Source organism: Pantherophis guttatus, chromosome 6 (assembly GCF_059756535.1).
Source record: "Pantherophis guttatus breed Tessera chromosome 6, ASM5975653v1, whole genome shotgun sequence".
Taxonomy (NCBI): Eukaryota; Metazoa; Chordata; class Lepidosauria; order Squamata; family Colubridae; genus Pantherophis; species Pantherophis guttatus.
Window position 1 is genome coordinate 26,168,778 of NC_142068.1, and position 17,341 is coordinate 26,186,118.

Consider the following 17,341-nt stretch of genomic DNA (forward strand, 5'->3'; position numbering starts at 1 on the left):
GTACATGGTTTTTAAAAATTCCCTTCTCACCCTTATGGGTGTTCTGTGTCAATCCTAGGTCCTCTGCCAAACTCCTGGGTGTTTGACACTTTTGTGCAGTATTTTAGCTGTTGCTAGCATTGCACTCTTCTAAACAGAAAGTTTTGCTGTTCCTGGAATCTGTTGGAGCCATTCTCTCATGTTAGGAATCTCAGCCTGAGTGTTCCTATCACCACTAGGACCACTTTGGCCTTGATTTTATTTCTCCTTGTTTCTCCTTCAGGCCTTGCTACTTCTCCAAAATTGAACATATTCTACCCAACTCCTAGCAACTCTGAGCAGCTTACAAATGATTTAAAAGATAAAAGAGACAATAAAACAAATATCACTCACCCTGCATACACATAAAAAAAACAAACCCAAACCATAGTAGAAATGGCAAAATAACAAATGGGGTGGAAACAAAAGAAAAAAAACAAATTACGAGCTAATTACAAGGGTTAAGTAATCCTTACTAAAGGTCTGTGGGTGTGGGTGTGAGAGAGAGAGACAGAGAGACAGAGACAGAGAGAGACACACACACACACACACACAGAGAGAGAGAGAGAGAGAGAGAGACAGAGAGAGAGAGACAGAGACAGAGACAGAGACAGACATACACACACACACACACACACAGACAGACAGAGAGAGAGACAGAGACAGAGAGACAGAGACAGATGGACAGAGAGACAGAGACAGAGATGTATAAACACACATATACAGCTATCCATATTTGCTTGGGTTGGAAAGTCCAACCCTATCAAACATTTCTTTATTCAACCAAGTTCAACATCTTTCAAAACCATGTAAACATTTTTAGGAATATAATACTTTTTTACATGATAGGATCAAAGGTAAGCATCCAATTATTAATTCTTGAAAAAATATTAGAAGTTTCGATTAAATTACCTCTTTGAATTTTTTTTGGAAGTGTACACAAATCTTTGTTAAGAAAAACCTAAGTCTAAAAAATAAGTTTCTCAAATGCTAGGAGCAAGGTATTAATTAAGGTATTTTTAATTTGCAATTTGAATATCCTCTTGCTAAAGATAGGCCCTACCAAGCTCAATCCAACTTACTTTTTAGTAGGCCTATTTGGTTAATATTCAGGCTCAAATGCTCTTGCTGTGTGTTTTATTTTTACTAACCCAAGTTCCAAAAGCATTTACTTTTTATGTTTCTACTTTTATTTTAATCCATAGGGGATTTCTCAAGAACAGTAATATAATAAAGGCCTAAACTTTTATAAAAGTTCCCTCCCCATTTAAACGTCTTAAAGAAGCTTTTTAAAATGTAGTTTGGAGAATAAGACTGATTATTATGTTTTTTTCTCTACTTGCCCTGTCATCTTTAAAGTAGTTTCATAGAATCAAGCAAATCCAAAAGGCTTAAAAGCAAAACTGAAGCAAAAGTACACAAATGCCAATCTAAATGTATTGTGCTGCTTGTCAATTTCATAATAAATGTCATTCGGGGCTCAAGAAGATCAATACCTGTCAACTTAGATTTGTAGGCAGAATGAATAACTGGGTTGGCTGAAAAGAGCAACCTACAGAAACTTGATTCCTACAGAATCACATGGGTTGATTCAGATATGCCATTTCTTCCTCACAATCTATTGAAGCCAGATCTATTTAAAGTTGAGCTAAGGTAGTCTGACAGAAAAAGTTTTGGAACAAAATTTCATATATAACAATTCTTTACACATGAAAATAAAATGTTCCCTCAGCTATTTTATGGAGTATCTCTTTAGCAATTTGCCTCAACCTTGTGCCTTCTATAAGACCTGGGTCCACAATTTCCCAAGTTCCTAATCTGCATGGCCATGCAGTATCTGAAAATTGTGAATGGCCATATCTAAAATACCATATCTGTTGGAATCCAGGTTGAAGACGATTGCTCAATGAGTGGGTCTCTAAATTATACCATATTGTGAAGGGAGAAATGGATAAGGCTTGTCTAAAACATTCTAATGGCGAAGTTCTCACAAATTGAAATTAACCTAGCATATCCCTCACACCTACCCTTATGTAGATAATCCATAGTTCAGTATGTCATTCAAACCAGTTGTGGGTTTCAAATTTTTTTTACTACCGGTTCTGTGGGTGTGGCTTGGTGGGCATGGCATGGCTTGATGGGCATGGCTTGGTGGGCGTGGCAGGGGAAGGATACTGTAAAATCTCCATTCCCACCCCACTCTATGGGAAGGTACTGCAAAATCTCCATTCCCTCCCCAATCCAGGGGAAAGTTACTGCAACATGTACATCTCCACCCCAGGCCATCCCAACGATGCCCTTGAAGTGATGTCCTGGTGCCTGGAGGCCGGGTGGATCTGGATGGGGAATAACAGGCTTCGACTCAACCCTTCCAAGACCGAGTGGCTGTGGCTTCCGGCGTCCCGATATAGCCAGCTGGTGCCAACGCTGGCTATTGGGGGCGAATCATTGGCCCCCAAGGGCTCGCAACTTGGGCGTCCTCCTGGATACACGGCTATCTTTGGAAGAGCATATGACGGCCGTGGCCAGGGGGGCTTTTCATCAGGTCTGCCTGATTCACCAGTTGCGGCCCTTTCTGGATCGGGACTCCTTACACACAGTCACTCAGGCGCTCGTCATTTCCCGCCTGGACTACTGCAACATTCTCTACATGGGGCTCCCCTTGAGGAGCACCTGGAGGCTCCAACTGGTGCAGAATGCGACCACGTGGGAGATTATGGGAGCAAGAGGGTGCTCCCATGTGATGCCTCTCCTGCGCGAGCTGCATTGGCTTCCAGTTGTCTTCCGGGTGCGCTTCAAGGTGTTGGTCACCATCTTTAAAGTGCTCCATGGCATCAGACCTGGGTATTTGCGAGACTGTCTTCTGCCGCCGATAGCCTCCCACCGACCAGTACGCTCCCACAGAAAGGGACTCCTCAGGGTGTCGTCAGCCAGGCAATGTTGGCAGGGTTTTAATTGGATTGTTTTAAATTGTGGGCCAAAGCTGTATAATTCTTTTAATTGATTTTAAATTTTGTATTGGTATGTTTTTTATCCTTGGCTGTGCACCGCCCTGAGTCCAATAGGAGAAGGGCGGTATATAAATTGAATAAATAAATAAATAATAAAAAAAAATCCCCATTTCCTCCCGATCAGCTAGGACTTGGGAGGCAGAGAATAGATGGGGGCAGGGCCAGTCAGAATTTTTACTACTGGTTCTCCGAACTACTCAAAATTTCCGCTATCGGTTCTCCAGAACTGGTCAGAACCTGCTGAAACCCACATCTGATTCAAGCCCATGAATTAAATCAATTAAGTAACCATGGATGAGCATGTTCTATTAACAGACAATGTGTTTGAAACAGAAATAATATTCAAGCTAGTTTTCATGAAAATCAACCCATTATGTTGGATAAGTGTTAATCAAAAAAAAAAATGGGTAGGCATTTCAGGCATTCAACATTTTCTATAATAAGTGGCAGCTTTTAACAATTTTGGCTGATCCCCAAAGAGTAAGAAGAATCAGATTTGGTTGACATCTGGATGTGAGAGAAATCAGGAAATGTCATGGCTGTGAATTAGACTAGGCAATCAAAAAATTAAACTTCTTCCTTATTTTGGGGTGGGGGAGGGTGTGCCTTCAAGCCAGTGTTGACTCCTGGCCACTGCCTGGACAAGTCCCTTTAGTTTTCTTGGCAAGGTTTTGGATGTAATTTGTCATTGCTTTGTTCCAAGAGTGAGAGAAAGTGATGGGCCCAAGGTCACCTTGCTAGTTTTGTGCATGGACCATTTCTGGCAAGATTTCAGAAGTGCTTTACTATTGGCTTCTTCCTAGGGTTGTGGGTGAACGAGTGGCCCAAGATCACTCAGTTGCTTTGTGTTCAAGGTAGGACTAGAAATCACGGTCCCCCAATTTCTAGTTTGGCACCTTAACCACTAAAGCAAACTGGCTTTCTTCCTTATTATTAAGAAAACTATATGATTGTTTTCATGCAGTCACTAAGAATTATCTTAAAATAGGAGTCTTTAGTTTTTTTAAAAATTCTGCTGCTTGATCTTTCAGAGGCTTTCAATCAGATTACTGCTCTACAATATTTATGAGAAATAATATAAGATGAAGATTGGAGGCTTTGGAGGTGCACTAAGCATCTTCTATAGTATAATTTCATGAACTACTGATTGCTGAGCTCTTTTGTTATTCCTTTCATATTTGGTCTTGATTCCAAGCTTCACTGTATTTTACCATTCTATTTTTTTAAATGTATTTCATACTGTTAAAGAAATGTTGTAAAGCACTTGTGATTAATAACTGGAAAACAACATAGAAATTAATAACAGTGGCAATAATATTTAAAATAGTTTAGTTGAAAGTTTCTAATCCAATAAACAACATGTGAAGAAAATAAGGAAAGGAAAAATAAAGTTTTAAAACAGTTTGAAAAGAGACCAATTGTACTATGTATAATATTCTGGGGGAAAAATCAAGAGCCAGGACTATAAGTCACCGAGGCTGAAATGTATATCAGTAGAATGTCAAGAGAAAATGACTGAAAACATATCAGAGCCAGGAGATATTTCTAGGCACAACACGAATTTCTCTATGCTCCTTCCAGTTAGTGGGTATAGTAGAGAAAAAAATCTAGTGGGAAATTTACATAAGAACTCAGTCCCAGGTCAAAGTACTTCTGGACCTATTATCACATATTGTTATCTATGTTTGAGAACAAATAGATTTATGTCTAATCCAGCTGCCAACTATTTGGAAAAAAAAAAAATTTTTTCTATGAAAAACCATAAAGCTTGTTGGTTATCCAATTCCCCATTTCTTGGCTTCCACCATTTTAGGAAATATTTCAAGAAGAAAATAGTTTTGACAATTTTGTGCCTCTCTTTCACCTCCCTGCTTCTGTACTCCTCTTTCTGTCCCTTCCATCAGACATGTGTGTATCGCATGAAATAAGGGTGTGGATGGAACTCCCAAGTGATTTATTTTATACTCCCCTTTTGTGTGGAATAGGTGGAGGAAATTCAGCAACTTTGAATAAGACAATGATTGAATATTATTCTTTCCTCTTGCTCAGTGCTTAGAGGTCAATAGAATACCATTGTCTTCAACTCGTTTCTGAGGAATTTAGGAATAAAACAAAAGTGGTATGCAAGACAGTTACAATATGAAGGATTTTTTTTTTTTTGGTGTGTGTGTATTGTGAAGCTGTCTCTTGCAATTCAGTAGTTCACCAAATGATGTAACAGTATGTAGTCCTGAGATACGTACGATGAAAGACTATTCAGTTGTGACTGAAAACTTATTTGTAGTTAGAATCCTCAGCAATAGTCTCCTGGATTGACTCTTATTCAGTTGTGGGTTGCTACTGGTTCACACTGGATTGGGCACACTGGTAGTGGCAGCGGCAGGAGGCTCCACCCACCTGCCCGGAAGCTTCTTCACATATGCAGAAATGCTGTGCACGCACGAGCGCGCATGCACGAGTGAACCGGTAGCGACGGGATTTGGAACCTGCCCCTTCTCTTATTGCAAGCAAAATGCACACAGAATGCAGGTTAGCTGCTTAATTTTTTCTTAATTTTGTTAAGAGGAATTAAAAAGAAATTAAGAGGAAAAATGAAGCCAATTACTGTTTGTTGGTGTAACAATACAGACTATGACAAGACTTCTGTGTCTTCCATAAGTAGAATGCCAAAACAATCTCATCTTCCTACCTTATTTTTATTCACTGTCCCTTCATTCCATCCAATTTCTCCAGACCTAACCATATAGCTGTCAGATTTAAACAAATAACCAAACACTATTCCCCACAGTTGGGCTAGTAGTAGGATTTCATGTCATCTTAAGAGGAATGCATTTATTATTGCAAGTGGACTTTAATCCATGAATGCTTATGTAATAAATGTATTAGCTTTTATGATTCCATAAAACTAATCATTCTATTTTCTTTAAAAGGCTAACATGACTCTTTGGAAAGTGTTAGTCATGTCATTAAAGAAACAAACATTTTGATGGATAGCTAGCAAATATCTGTTCTGATTAAACTTTTTCATGGCTTATGTGGTAACATGAGATTGGCACAGTATTTAAACATGATTGCTCTTGTCTTATATTTGCTTGTCTGGACTGGCATGTTTTAAATGCTGTTGTCTTACATTTAATATAGAGAGGTGCTTCTGAGTTTTCAATATTTCTGCATAACTGTGCCTTAAAGCACAATCACTTTTCTAAGTTCTAAAACTAGACAAAGAGAAGCCAATTAAATAAGTGAGTCAAAAACACATTTCTTCATTGATTTATTGAGGAAATGATCCAATGCTATATATTTTGTGTGGAAAAGTAGGTGAGCCTTTCCTTTCAGTAACTGGTTGGGCAGCAATAACCGCAACTAAACATTTTCAATAACTGTTGATCAGTCCTGCGCATCAGCCTGGAGGAATTTTATCTCATTCCTCCTTACAGAACAGCTTCTACTCAGGGATGTTGGTGGGCTTTCTCATATGTACTGCTCACTTCATGTCCTCCCACAATATTTCTAAAGGACTTGGCCATTCTAAACTTTCTTCTGCTTTAATCATTCTTTGGTTTTACAACTTGTGGGTTCTTGTCTTGTTGTGTGATCCACTTTTGCTTGGCCTTCAGTTCATGGACAGATACCTTGACATTTTCCTATAGAATTTCCTATTACAATTCAGAATTCATAGTTCCTTCAAGGATAGCAGACCACCTATGTCCAGAGGTCCAGATCAGAATATCACCACCACTGTGTTTCACAGATGAGATAGGGTTCTTATGCTGAAAGCAATCTTTGCCTTTTGCCAAGAATATCCCTTTTCACAGAAGCCAAAAAGTTAGTTGACCATTTGTGAGTAGGGTAATGTTGGTACTGAATGGCATCAATTTGTACACAATCTGTCTAACATCTGGAGCCTAAATAATTTGAAATAGTTTTGTAACCTTGTCCAGCATGGTGAGCATCAGAAACTGTTTTTGGGAGATCCTCAGAAATCTCCCTTGTTCAAACCATAACACAATTCCACAACACTTGTAGAACAGACTTTGATAGCAGATAGCCAGAATTCTTATTTCTTTAGATAAATCAGGACCTCCCAGACTCTCACCTGAGTGCCATCCCATTGATAGAAATGCCTGACTCTAATTTCCTTTCAAATAAAGTGATAAAGGTTCACATACATTTGCCACACACAAATATGTAGCTTTGTATCATTTCCTTCAATAAATCAATGAGTAATTATAATATTTTTGGCTGATTTATTTAGCCAAGTTCTCTTTATCTAGTTTTAGGGCTTGTATGGAGAACAGATCATGTTTTATGACATATTTATGCAGAAATATTGTAAATTTAAAACAATTACATCACTAAAAGAAAAGTCATGTTTTCCCCCAACTCTTTTCAGGCTTGTGAGTTTAAAAAATGTTCCAGAATCTCTGTTTAGAAGGAAAAGTGATAGACAACTTGAAATGATGATCAGAAGCAAAGTGTTTATTATAAGCAAAAGTGCAAAATTAATATTTGCAGCATGGGTTTTGCAAACATTGGACAGGTTAATGTGACTGAATAATATTTATAAAAATGATGAATAAATAAACCAATAATGAAATGTATCACAAAACAAAAATTTCTTAATACTGCATAAGTAACCAGTCTTAGCCTTATTTAATATCTAGGTAGGTTTGTATATATCAAAATGCAGCAATTGTGTTTTTACCTTCAAGTAAGGCACGGTGGCAAAAATGCATTCCATGGGACAAAGTACAGTCTGTATTCCATCTAATTTATTTTAAGCAAACTCTGAACTCAGTTTCATTTAGCAGTATAGAATCCATTTTGTAATGATAATTCAGTGCAGAATTCACCTGTCCTTCAAATTCTGGTTAAATTGTCTCACAGGATTCTTTCTATGGTAAGCATCAGAAAAAGTTTCCATTACAATTTGAACATTAATCATAATAGCACTATTGGGAATGAAAATTAAAGGAAAAATTCTGGGTAAATCACAATATTGCTTTCCAGATAGTCTGTACAAGAGTTGTCTAAGTTTATAAATGACAAGCATTTTATGGAAGATTTAAGTTTCTTTGCGAAGAAGCTAGAGAGTGATTCTTATTTAAACAAGAATCCTTAGGATTGTGAGTATAGGATGTCTGACTTGGGAGTCCTTTTGTTTTGAAATAATGAAAATTACTTCTTAAAATTCTCTTCCTTTCATGCCCCCCATTTGCCTATTGCCTAAGAATAATATAAACAAAAATATGTCCTTTTTACTAAAAAAGCTTTTCGTCAAATAAATGGAAAACCAAGAAGGTTGCATTATTCTACAAGAAAGCACACAACCTTTAAATCAGAGGTCTAGTTGTAACTTGTGTTTGGTAATTTATTTTTATGCAAACTATCCTATTAGTATAATTCCTGGCTCAAATTAATGGGAATTTTCAAGATGGGAGGTTAATGTTTTATCCAACAAGTACATTCTTTGGGTCTTTTTTTGCTACACAAAAATGTATAAAATATCATTTTCTTCACATGGAGTTTTTTCTTTTGAAATAATCTGGACTTCTTTGTTTCAGGTCGGCATGTTTTTAGATATCTTTTTAATTTTATGGATATAGGTCTCTGTTACCCAATCTTGCTCACATTCAACACACTGTGCATTATTTCATCTTTTTCTGCCAATCCATGTAAAATAAAAATTGATAAAGCTCTGATCATATTTCCATATTTTACTTGTACTTGAGTTTAGTGATTCAAAGCTTATTCCATAAGCCCCAGCAATGGAATTTCTTCCACTTTTTGTGCTTTCATTTTATTTGGTACTGTTTTCATTCATACCAGAGACTCTAGAAAGAGTACAGAGAAGAACAACAAAGATGATTAGGGACTGGAGGCTAAAACATGAGGAATGATGGAAGGGACTGAGCATGTCTAGTCTAACAAAGAGAAGGACTGGGGTGACATTAGAGCAGTGTTCCAATATCTGAGGAGCTGTCACAGAGAAGAGGGGTCAACCCATTATCCAAAGAACATGAGGGGAAAACAAGAAGTAATGGATGGAAGCTTATCAAGGAGAGAACTAACCTAGAACGAAGGGAAATTTCCTATCAGTGAGAACAATTAATCAGTGGATCAGTGCCTCCAGAAGATGTGGATGCTCCATCACTGGACGTTTTTAAGAAGAGCCTGGATAGTCATTTGTCCTGAATGATATAGTGTTCCTGCTTGAGCAGGGGGTTGGACTAGAAGACCTTCAAGGTCCCTTCCAACTCTGATATTCTGAACTGATTTTGTAGCCAATGATCCATTTCTGGGGGGGGGGGAACACATTACACAAGCAACAGATGTGTTGACTTGATTGACACGATATTCTTGTATCTTCACAAAATGCGGGTTTTTGGACTTTCTTGGGAAGACAAGGTCATTTATAATGCAGACTAAAGTTTAATAACTTTGCATCTGAAACTATGGAGGGGGACAGCTTGTTATTGATGGGAAGTTCACCCTCATCTTACCTTTCACTTCCTTTTCCTGGAATTCCACCTTTGAAGGACAAGGCTGTGTTGATAAGATTTTGCTTGAATCACAGTCCCTAAAAAAAACACACTTCTACCTAACCTAATTTTCTACCTGCATTTGGAACCTTTCCATAACCAGCCTGGAATTCTTCATCTGCCCTTCCACCTTTCATAGTTATTTTGCTGGCATTTATTTCACTGAAAATGTCTCTGCTAAAACAAAACAAAATACAGAAGGGAATTTAAACCTGGAGGAGTAATCTCATCTCAATCTACCCCAAATAACATTCCTTAAAGTTAAAGAATGTGCACTGAATTTTTAGTATAATCAGGAGCCCGAAAGAGTGGGAATTACATGTTTTGAACTTTAGAATTTAAGCCTATTTATGCATTATCTCTCACTTGCTATTTTTTAAAAAATAAAAAACTACAACAACTACAACGTTTAATCCTGCCAATTTACCTCTAATTTTGGAACTAGATTAGAAAACAGTCATGAGAAAAGGAGAAAATAAAGAGCCTTAGACCAAGTAAGATTCATTATTTTTCCTTATGCCTTTTAAAAAAGATAAAACCACTTTGATCCCCATTCTGTACCTACAAAATAAATCCCAAGACATTAATCTTTTGCCAGATTTATTGTTAATGACATTTGCCATTAATTTTATTTATTTAGTAGGTGTTATTCTATTTTTTAATGGGTGTTAGCTGATTTAAGATGTATTTCATTGGCTATAAATATGAAATATGCATCCCAAAAATAAATCACAAATTAAAAAAGAAAACCAGAATGCAGCTTATCTGAACTGGCACTAGTTTGGTTTTGGATTTTTTTTAAAAAAAAAATCCACTCTGGGGCCTGGATGACATCCAAAGGCAAGAAATGGGTTGTTCAAATAAATAAATTGAACACAGAAACTCTGTGTGATACATCAGATTAAAAAATACACATTTAAAGGTACTCTTTGTATTGTAGGGTAAATCCCCATGGTGTGCGAAGAAGAAATTTTTTGGGACTATAACATTTTGATAAAGCAATAGTATTTGTAAAGGAAGTTTTAATTGTAATAGTAAAAGGTATAATGCTCTATCTAAATAGACAGCTAATGGATAAATATCACATATTCTCCAGGAAGGACTGACTCTCAGAGGATTTTTGCTGGCAAGAAATGAGGCCTCCAAGATGAAAGATGGGAGACTGGAAGTGGGTCTACAGTTTGATGAAAAAATATTTCTCCATTCCTCTGATGTTTTAAAGGCCCTTCTTTAATCAGAATAGAGCTGGAAGGGACTTTGGAGTTCTTCTAGTCCAACCTGCTGGTCAAGCAGAAGACCCTATACCCGTGATGGTGAACCTATGGCACATGTGCCACAGGTGGCACACATAGCCATATCAGTGGGCACACCAGTTCAGCTCTGGCACGCATGTGTGTGCTGACCACCTGATTTTTGGGCCTTCTGGACCCACCAGAAGTAGGGAAACAGGCTATTTCTTGCCTCCAGAGGGCCTGGGAGGGTGGGGGTGGGGAAGGCCTATTTTTCTTTCTCACCTGGCTCCAGATCCTCTCTATGCATCTGGGAAGGGCGAAAACAGCCTTCTCCATCCCTTCGGAGGCCCTATGGAGGCCTGAAACGGCCCATTTCCCAACTCCTGGTTGGACAGGAAGTGACTTTTTTGCTGTCCCCAGCCTCCAGAGACTCCTAGAGAGACCATCATGTGCCAGGAGCGGGGGGGGAGGAGGGAGATTGCGTGTGCATGAGCAGGGCAGGGCACATAGAATTATGGGTGTGGGCACGCGTGCACGTGACCCCCCCCATCCCCTCTCCTGGCACGTGATGGCAAAAGGTTAGCCATCACTGCCCTATACCATTTCAGATGGGGGGATGTTCAGACTTTTCTTAAAAACCTCCAATGATGAAGCATCTACAACTTTTGAAGGCAAGCTGTTCCACTGGTTAATTGTCCTCATTGTTAGGAGGTTCCTCCTTAATCCCAGGTGCTTCTCTCCTTGATTAGTTTCCATACATTGTTTCTTATCTTGCCTTATGGTTGTTTGGAAAATAAGTTGACCCCCTCCTCTTTGTGGCAGCCCCTCAAATACTGTTATCATTTCACTCCTAGACTTCTTTTTTCTAGACTTTTTTTTTTTAAAAAATTTGATTTATATGCCGCCCTTCTCCGGAGACTCAGGGCGGCTTACAATGTGCTCAGCAATAGCCTTCATCCTTTTGTATATTTATACAAAGTCAGCTTATTGCCCCCACAACTGGGTCCTCACTTGCCACACACTATTCCTGTTCTTTATATGTTTTAATTTCCAGGCCTTTAATCATGTTAGTTGCTCTTCTTTGCACTTTTTTTCCAAAGTCTCAACATTTTTTGGTAATGTGGTGACCAAAACTGGATGCAATATTCCAGGTGTGGTCTTACTAAGGCTTTATAAAGCGGTACTAATATTTTGTGTGATTTTGATTCTATGCCTCTATACAGATTCTATACAACCAAGGATTGGCTACTGCCACACAATGCTGGCTCATATTTAAGTGATCGTCAACTAGGACTCCAAGGTCCCTCTCACAATTACTGTTTTTGAGCCAGGTTTCACCCAATCTGTACTTATACCCTTGGTATTTTCTGCCTAGGTGTAAAACCTTGCTTTTATCCACATTCAATTTCATGTTGTTGGATAGAGCCCATTGTTCAAGTCTGTCAAGATCTTTTTGGACCCTGACTGTGTCCTGTTTTGTTCTGCTGTGGCACACAATCTCTGGTGGTGAGGCAGAGAGAGATTCAGCTGAAGTTGACAATCCTAGGAAGGAAGGCTGAGCATGACAGACTTTTGCCTGTATTTATAATTTATTCTTCCTTTTGAAGTGGAAAGAGCCACCTTCCTTTCAGATAAATGATTAAATTGGATTAATCTCTATTGCTTTTAAAGAGTCATTTCTTCTTTCTTAAAAAACTAAATTTCTATGTGATTTCAAACTCTCATCTTCGGTGAGTTACTCCAGATTTCCATGTACTTAAGGGATTTTGAAATTTTTATTATATTGCAGACTTAGCTAATCCTAGGAAGCTTCCTTTGTCTGAGACTTTTTTCATTGTCCTCGTAGCCAAAATAGAAAGTAACATATGACCTATATTATCTTTTTAACAGTGATAGCAGGTAATGACATCTCACTGAGAAGCCCCCTATGAAGTTTCCAACTATGCATCGGAAGAGTTGATGTATTCTGTTTGAAAATCAAATATGCACATTCCCTTCCTACACTGGATTGACTTTTCAAAGGCCAAAGGCTGCTGATTACTGGGGGTGGGGGGTTGGGGGGTGGGAAATAACAAGTCTTAAAGAATCCACAACAGGTGGCATTACCAACTGTGCAAATTTAACTCCTGGTCAAAATAATCTGATAGCCTACTGTGAAGAATGTAAGAATTTTTGAAAAGTATGCAAGGAGGAAGTGAATAGAGAATGCCTAGTTTTTTGAAAGCATCGTAATTTCATGTTTTGCCTTTTGGAAAATCAATGTAGCATGCCATCCCACTCTTATTTCAACTCTGTGAAAAGATTACAAAGAGTTCAAAGTTAGTCTGGAAGATGTTCTTATGCAAACTAGATTTGATGTAATAAAAAAAACCCAACCAGCTATGTCATTAGACGAGTTGAACATCATATATCTACTTCTGTATAGGAAGGAATGTTTGCTAGTGAAATAAGTGAGTGTTGCTGAATTTCCTATAATTTACAGCAAACTCCAGCCAGCAACACCTCCTTAACTCAGTAGCCAATATACCTTTTATCTTACTATTTCTGCCAAATTAGGACGGCAAATCTGATGACACAGTTGGAATATATACTATGAATCTCCACATATTTTGTTTCAGTTGATGACACTAACTTTTAATATTGTGTGTGAGGGAGCAACTATTCTTATTTTCTATACCAATAATTGATTATATACATATCTATGTCTTCTTTCTTATTGCTTATCTTCAATACAAGCAAAAACCCCACAAACACATTGCAATTTCTTTCTGTAGGAAAAATTTAATTTTACCCCAGTCTGTTGAGTTTGCATTTTTGTGCGTTTTTTTTTTCAAATTCTGCAATATTGATTGGCTGTGTGATGATCATGGCAACTCAGGAGGTTAAGGGAAAGGGGGGTCCACAATGGCTCAAGAGTTTGTGGTTTTCATGACAACCATGACTTTGTCTCAGTTACATCTAGTCCAATATAGAAGGTAGATACACATTTAATCTATTTTTTTTTTCATCTTAGAACAGCAGACAACAACAGGTACAAAAGTATGAAAGAACATTATTGTTAACCATCTTTTCTGATTGTCAGACCTCTTTCTGCCCAGTTCATTGACATCTGCACTGAAGAACTAATCTCAGTCACCACTATAGATGTCTAATGAATATACTACTTTGGGTACTGGTAGGGGTACAAAAGGATTTTTTCCAGAAATGTGTTGGAGAATTCTACCATATTTTATATAAGCAACCAGAATGTGTGGAATCAATTGTGCAACCAAAAATAATATTTTTGCTGGTTAGCAACACTATAAATAATACAAGATTAAGGGCTGGAATCTATCTCTTAATTTCCCACACACTTTATTTCCTTAAAAAGGTCTCATTTGCAAGGAACTTTAAAATGTTTTGGATTTTAAGGTGTTGTTTGTAAACTAGTTTTACCATAATGAAGAAGCCAGAAATGCTATTTTCCCCCCTGTTAAATATCTCTCGTTATTCAACCTCAACCGCTCGCATTTTTGGAACTGAAAAAGCCTCTTTGAAGAGTTTTCTCATTAAACTGTTTTCAAGAATTTGTGTATAAGGTGCAAAACCAGAAAAGTTAAGGATAAAAGGAATGCCAGGCACTCAAATAAGGTACTAGAAGTAAGGTTTTATTTTAAAAAATGTTTTGCTTTTCCATATGAAAAATAAATAAAGAATAGAAACAGGTTTAAAAAAACCAGAAGACCCCTGATAAAACAAAAACAAATTCTATTACATACAATTCAGCCTCATTTTCAAATAAAACATTAACTTGACTACATGAAGTGCTGTTAATTAGTCTTTCCAATCTGTTCTTAAAGAAACAGCTCATAAAGAGAAAATAAAAACCGTATTTATAAACTAAGGTTAGTGGGTTTCAGGAGAAGAATTTTGAAACTTCTCCCTTTTAAATTTATAGGTTCAGTTCTACCTAGCATTGTTAACAGTTTGTTCTCAATTTCAGTCCCTATTTAAACTAAAATATTATCTTTTATTCTAATAAGGCAAGCCAGTAATTTCAGATTAAAAATAAGGAATATCCTTGATGAGTCCTTAACAGTAAGCTAGAAAATAGCTAGAAAAACCCCAATCTTTAGCTAGCTGAAGCTGTAGTTGACCCAGTCAATTCTTGATTTCTTCAGAAAAAGAGATTGTACAAGAACAAAAAGGATATTTTTCCATTTGACATAAATTTACATTACACAGATACAACAACTCATGACTTTCCATTACTTCTTTCAACCCGTTTCTTGATTCCTTTCTAGTGTGCTACTCTTGAAGATGAAATATTTCAGCCTCCCTGTCCTGAAGGGACATTAGTTTTGCACTACTGAATGCTTGAATGCTGAAAACACAACTTGCAAAGATCTGAAGATATTCTCCCTTGGCATATAATCTTTCATTTCTGCCCTTATTCCTTGTCACGTGACCTTATTTTTATTCATCGTAAGCATTGATGCCCCACCTTCAAAACAATTATTACAATAACAAAGAACAACTTTGCTCAGATTAAATACAAACCTCATACAAACACAACCAGAATAAAACAACAATCTGAAAACTTGTCATAGCTAAAACATTTTAGAAGTTTTGGGAAATAAAAATAACTCTGAGTTCCAAGGTTATAAAACTGGGTGTCAAACAAGGAATTAGTAGTGTTTATGTGAGTCTCCACAACCAAAAAGGCCTATTTATCAATTATCATACAGTAAGCCAACATCGAATAGTTGGGGGTTCTTCAGCAAGCAGTAAATAAAAACAAAACCTAGAATCAGTGACAACCAAAAATAATATATAATCTCATGCTATACTGGATTGAAAAAGGCAGATAAAATTGTTTTCAGTCATTGCCTAAAGACTGAACGAGAAACACAATGACGGTATTAAATCTCTTGAGAAAGAAAGTTCCCAGCCTGAAAACCATACTGTCCTTAACTACTGTTAGTTTCTGGATAAACTAACTTGTACTAGCAGTTTTTTAAATGTGGAAGACAGTCTAGTAATTATACAGATATCAAACCATTTAGGGTTTTAATGAACAATCATATTGTAGTAAAAACAAGTCACCTCCAGCAGGGGAATCTACCAAACCCACCCTTAAAACCTTTTAAAAAGCTGAAATTTCACCCCATTCCTTCCATGTTCATGTTACCAGAGGGTCTCCTATGCCTCTCCAGAAGTATGGGAAGCAGTGTTTGGAGGCCACTTCCTAAAATGTGGCCCACCTTAGTTTCAATGGACATACATACATATGTACATACATACATACATACATACATACATACATACATACTGTGTGTGTGTGTGTGTGTGTGTATGTGTTTTTCTTCTAGCCAGGTTTTCCCTACGTAGCCAAGGTTCTTTTGTAGCTCCAGCTCAGTAGAATCACATCTACTCGGTTCTGGGCTTTTTTCCTTTCTAACACCTAGCAAGCTCTAACTGCTAGGTGGGAGACCTAAATAGATCCATTTCTAGCTCGTTAGCTGTCATCAGTAGGCCACACCCATATCCTCCCTGTAAAGGCACAGTATCAATTTTCTTACTTCTTCGTAGGGTTTATGTGTGTTTTTCTTCTAGCCGAAGAAAAACACACATAAACCCTACGAAGAAGTAAGAAAATTGATACTGTGCCTTTACAGGGAGGATATGGGTGTGGCCTACTGATGACAGATAACGAGCTAGAAATGGATCTATTTAGGTCTCCCACCTAGCAGTTAGAGCTTGCTAGGTGTTAGAAAGGAAAAAAGCCCAGAACCGAGTAGATGTGATTCTACTGAGCTGGAGCTACAAAAAAACCTTGGCTACGTAGGGAAAACCTGGCTAGAAGAAAAACACACATAAACCCTACGAAGAAGTAAGAAAATTGATACACACACACACACACACACACACACACACACACACACACACACACAAAGTTTGCCTGCTTTATTCAAAAACTTGCAAAATGAAAACAGTATTTTTCATTGTGCTCTGTCCATCAGATCCTCCCCAGAGAATCAGAGATTCTACTAAATAATAAAGGATAGGCTTGAGGGATCCAGGAAAGAAAGGACGGCAGGGGAAAGGATCATTCTCATTAGATTTAGAGTAGGTAGTTTATTGTAATGGAGCTAATCTACAACTGTAATCTATCTATACCTTTATAAATACTGGGAATTGTAGTCTGAAGATCTCAGGGGTTCCAGGTCAAGGGAAGCTGGGTGAAAGGTTAATATAAATCCGTAAGATTACATTTAGCTTCTATGAGCCACGGTGGCACAGTGGTTAGAGTGCAGTACTACAGGCTACTTCTGCTGATCACCGACTGCCAGCAGTTTGGCAGATTGAATCTCACCAGGCTCAAGGTTGACTCAGCCTTCCATCCTTCCAAGGTGAGTAAAATGAGGACCCAGATTGTTGGGGACAATATGTTGACTCTGTAAACTGCTTGGAGAGGGCTGTAAAGCACTATGAAGCAGTATATAAGTCTAAGTGCTATTGTTATTTAGAGTAGGGTGGGCACATTTCAGGAGGTAGA

At 37.7% G+C, this 17,341-nt stretch overlaps 1 long non-coding RNA gene across 1 annotated transcript in view; it reads left to right on the forward strand.

Moving 5' to 3' along the window:
- The first annotated feature begins 5,421 nt into the window (after positions 1 to 5,421).
- The window catches only part of LOC117678810 (uncharacterized), a 36,136-nt gene continuing 24,216 nt past the window's right edge, over positions 5,422 to 17,341 (forward strand). The window contains exon 1 of the long non-coding RNA XR_009620399.2: positions 5,422 to 5,558. This is a non-coding gene — a long non-coding RNA (uncharacterized LOC117678810). The remainder of the gene's footprint in view (positions 5,559 to 17,341) is intronic.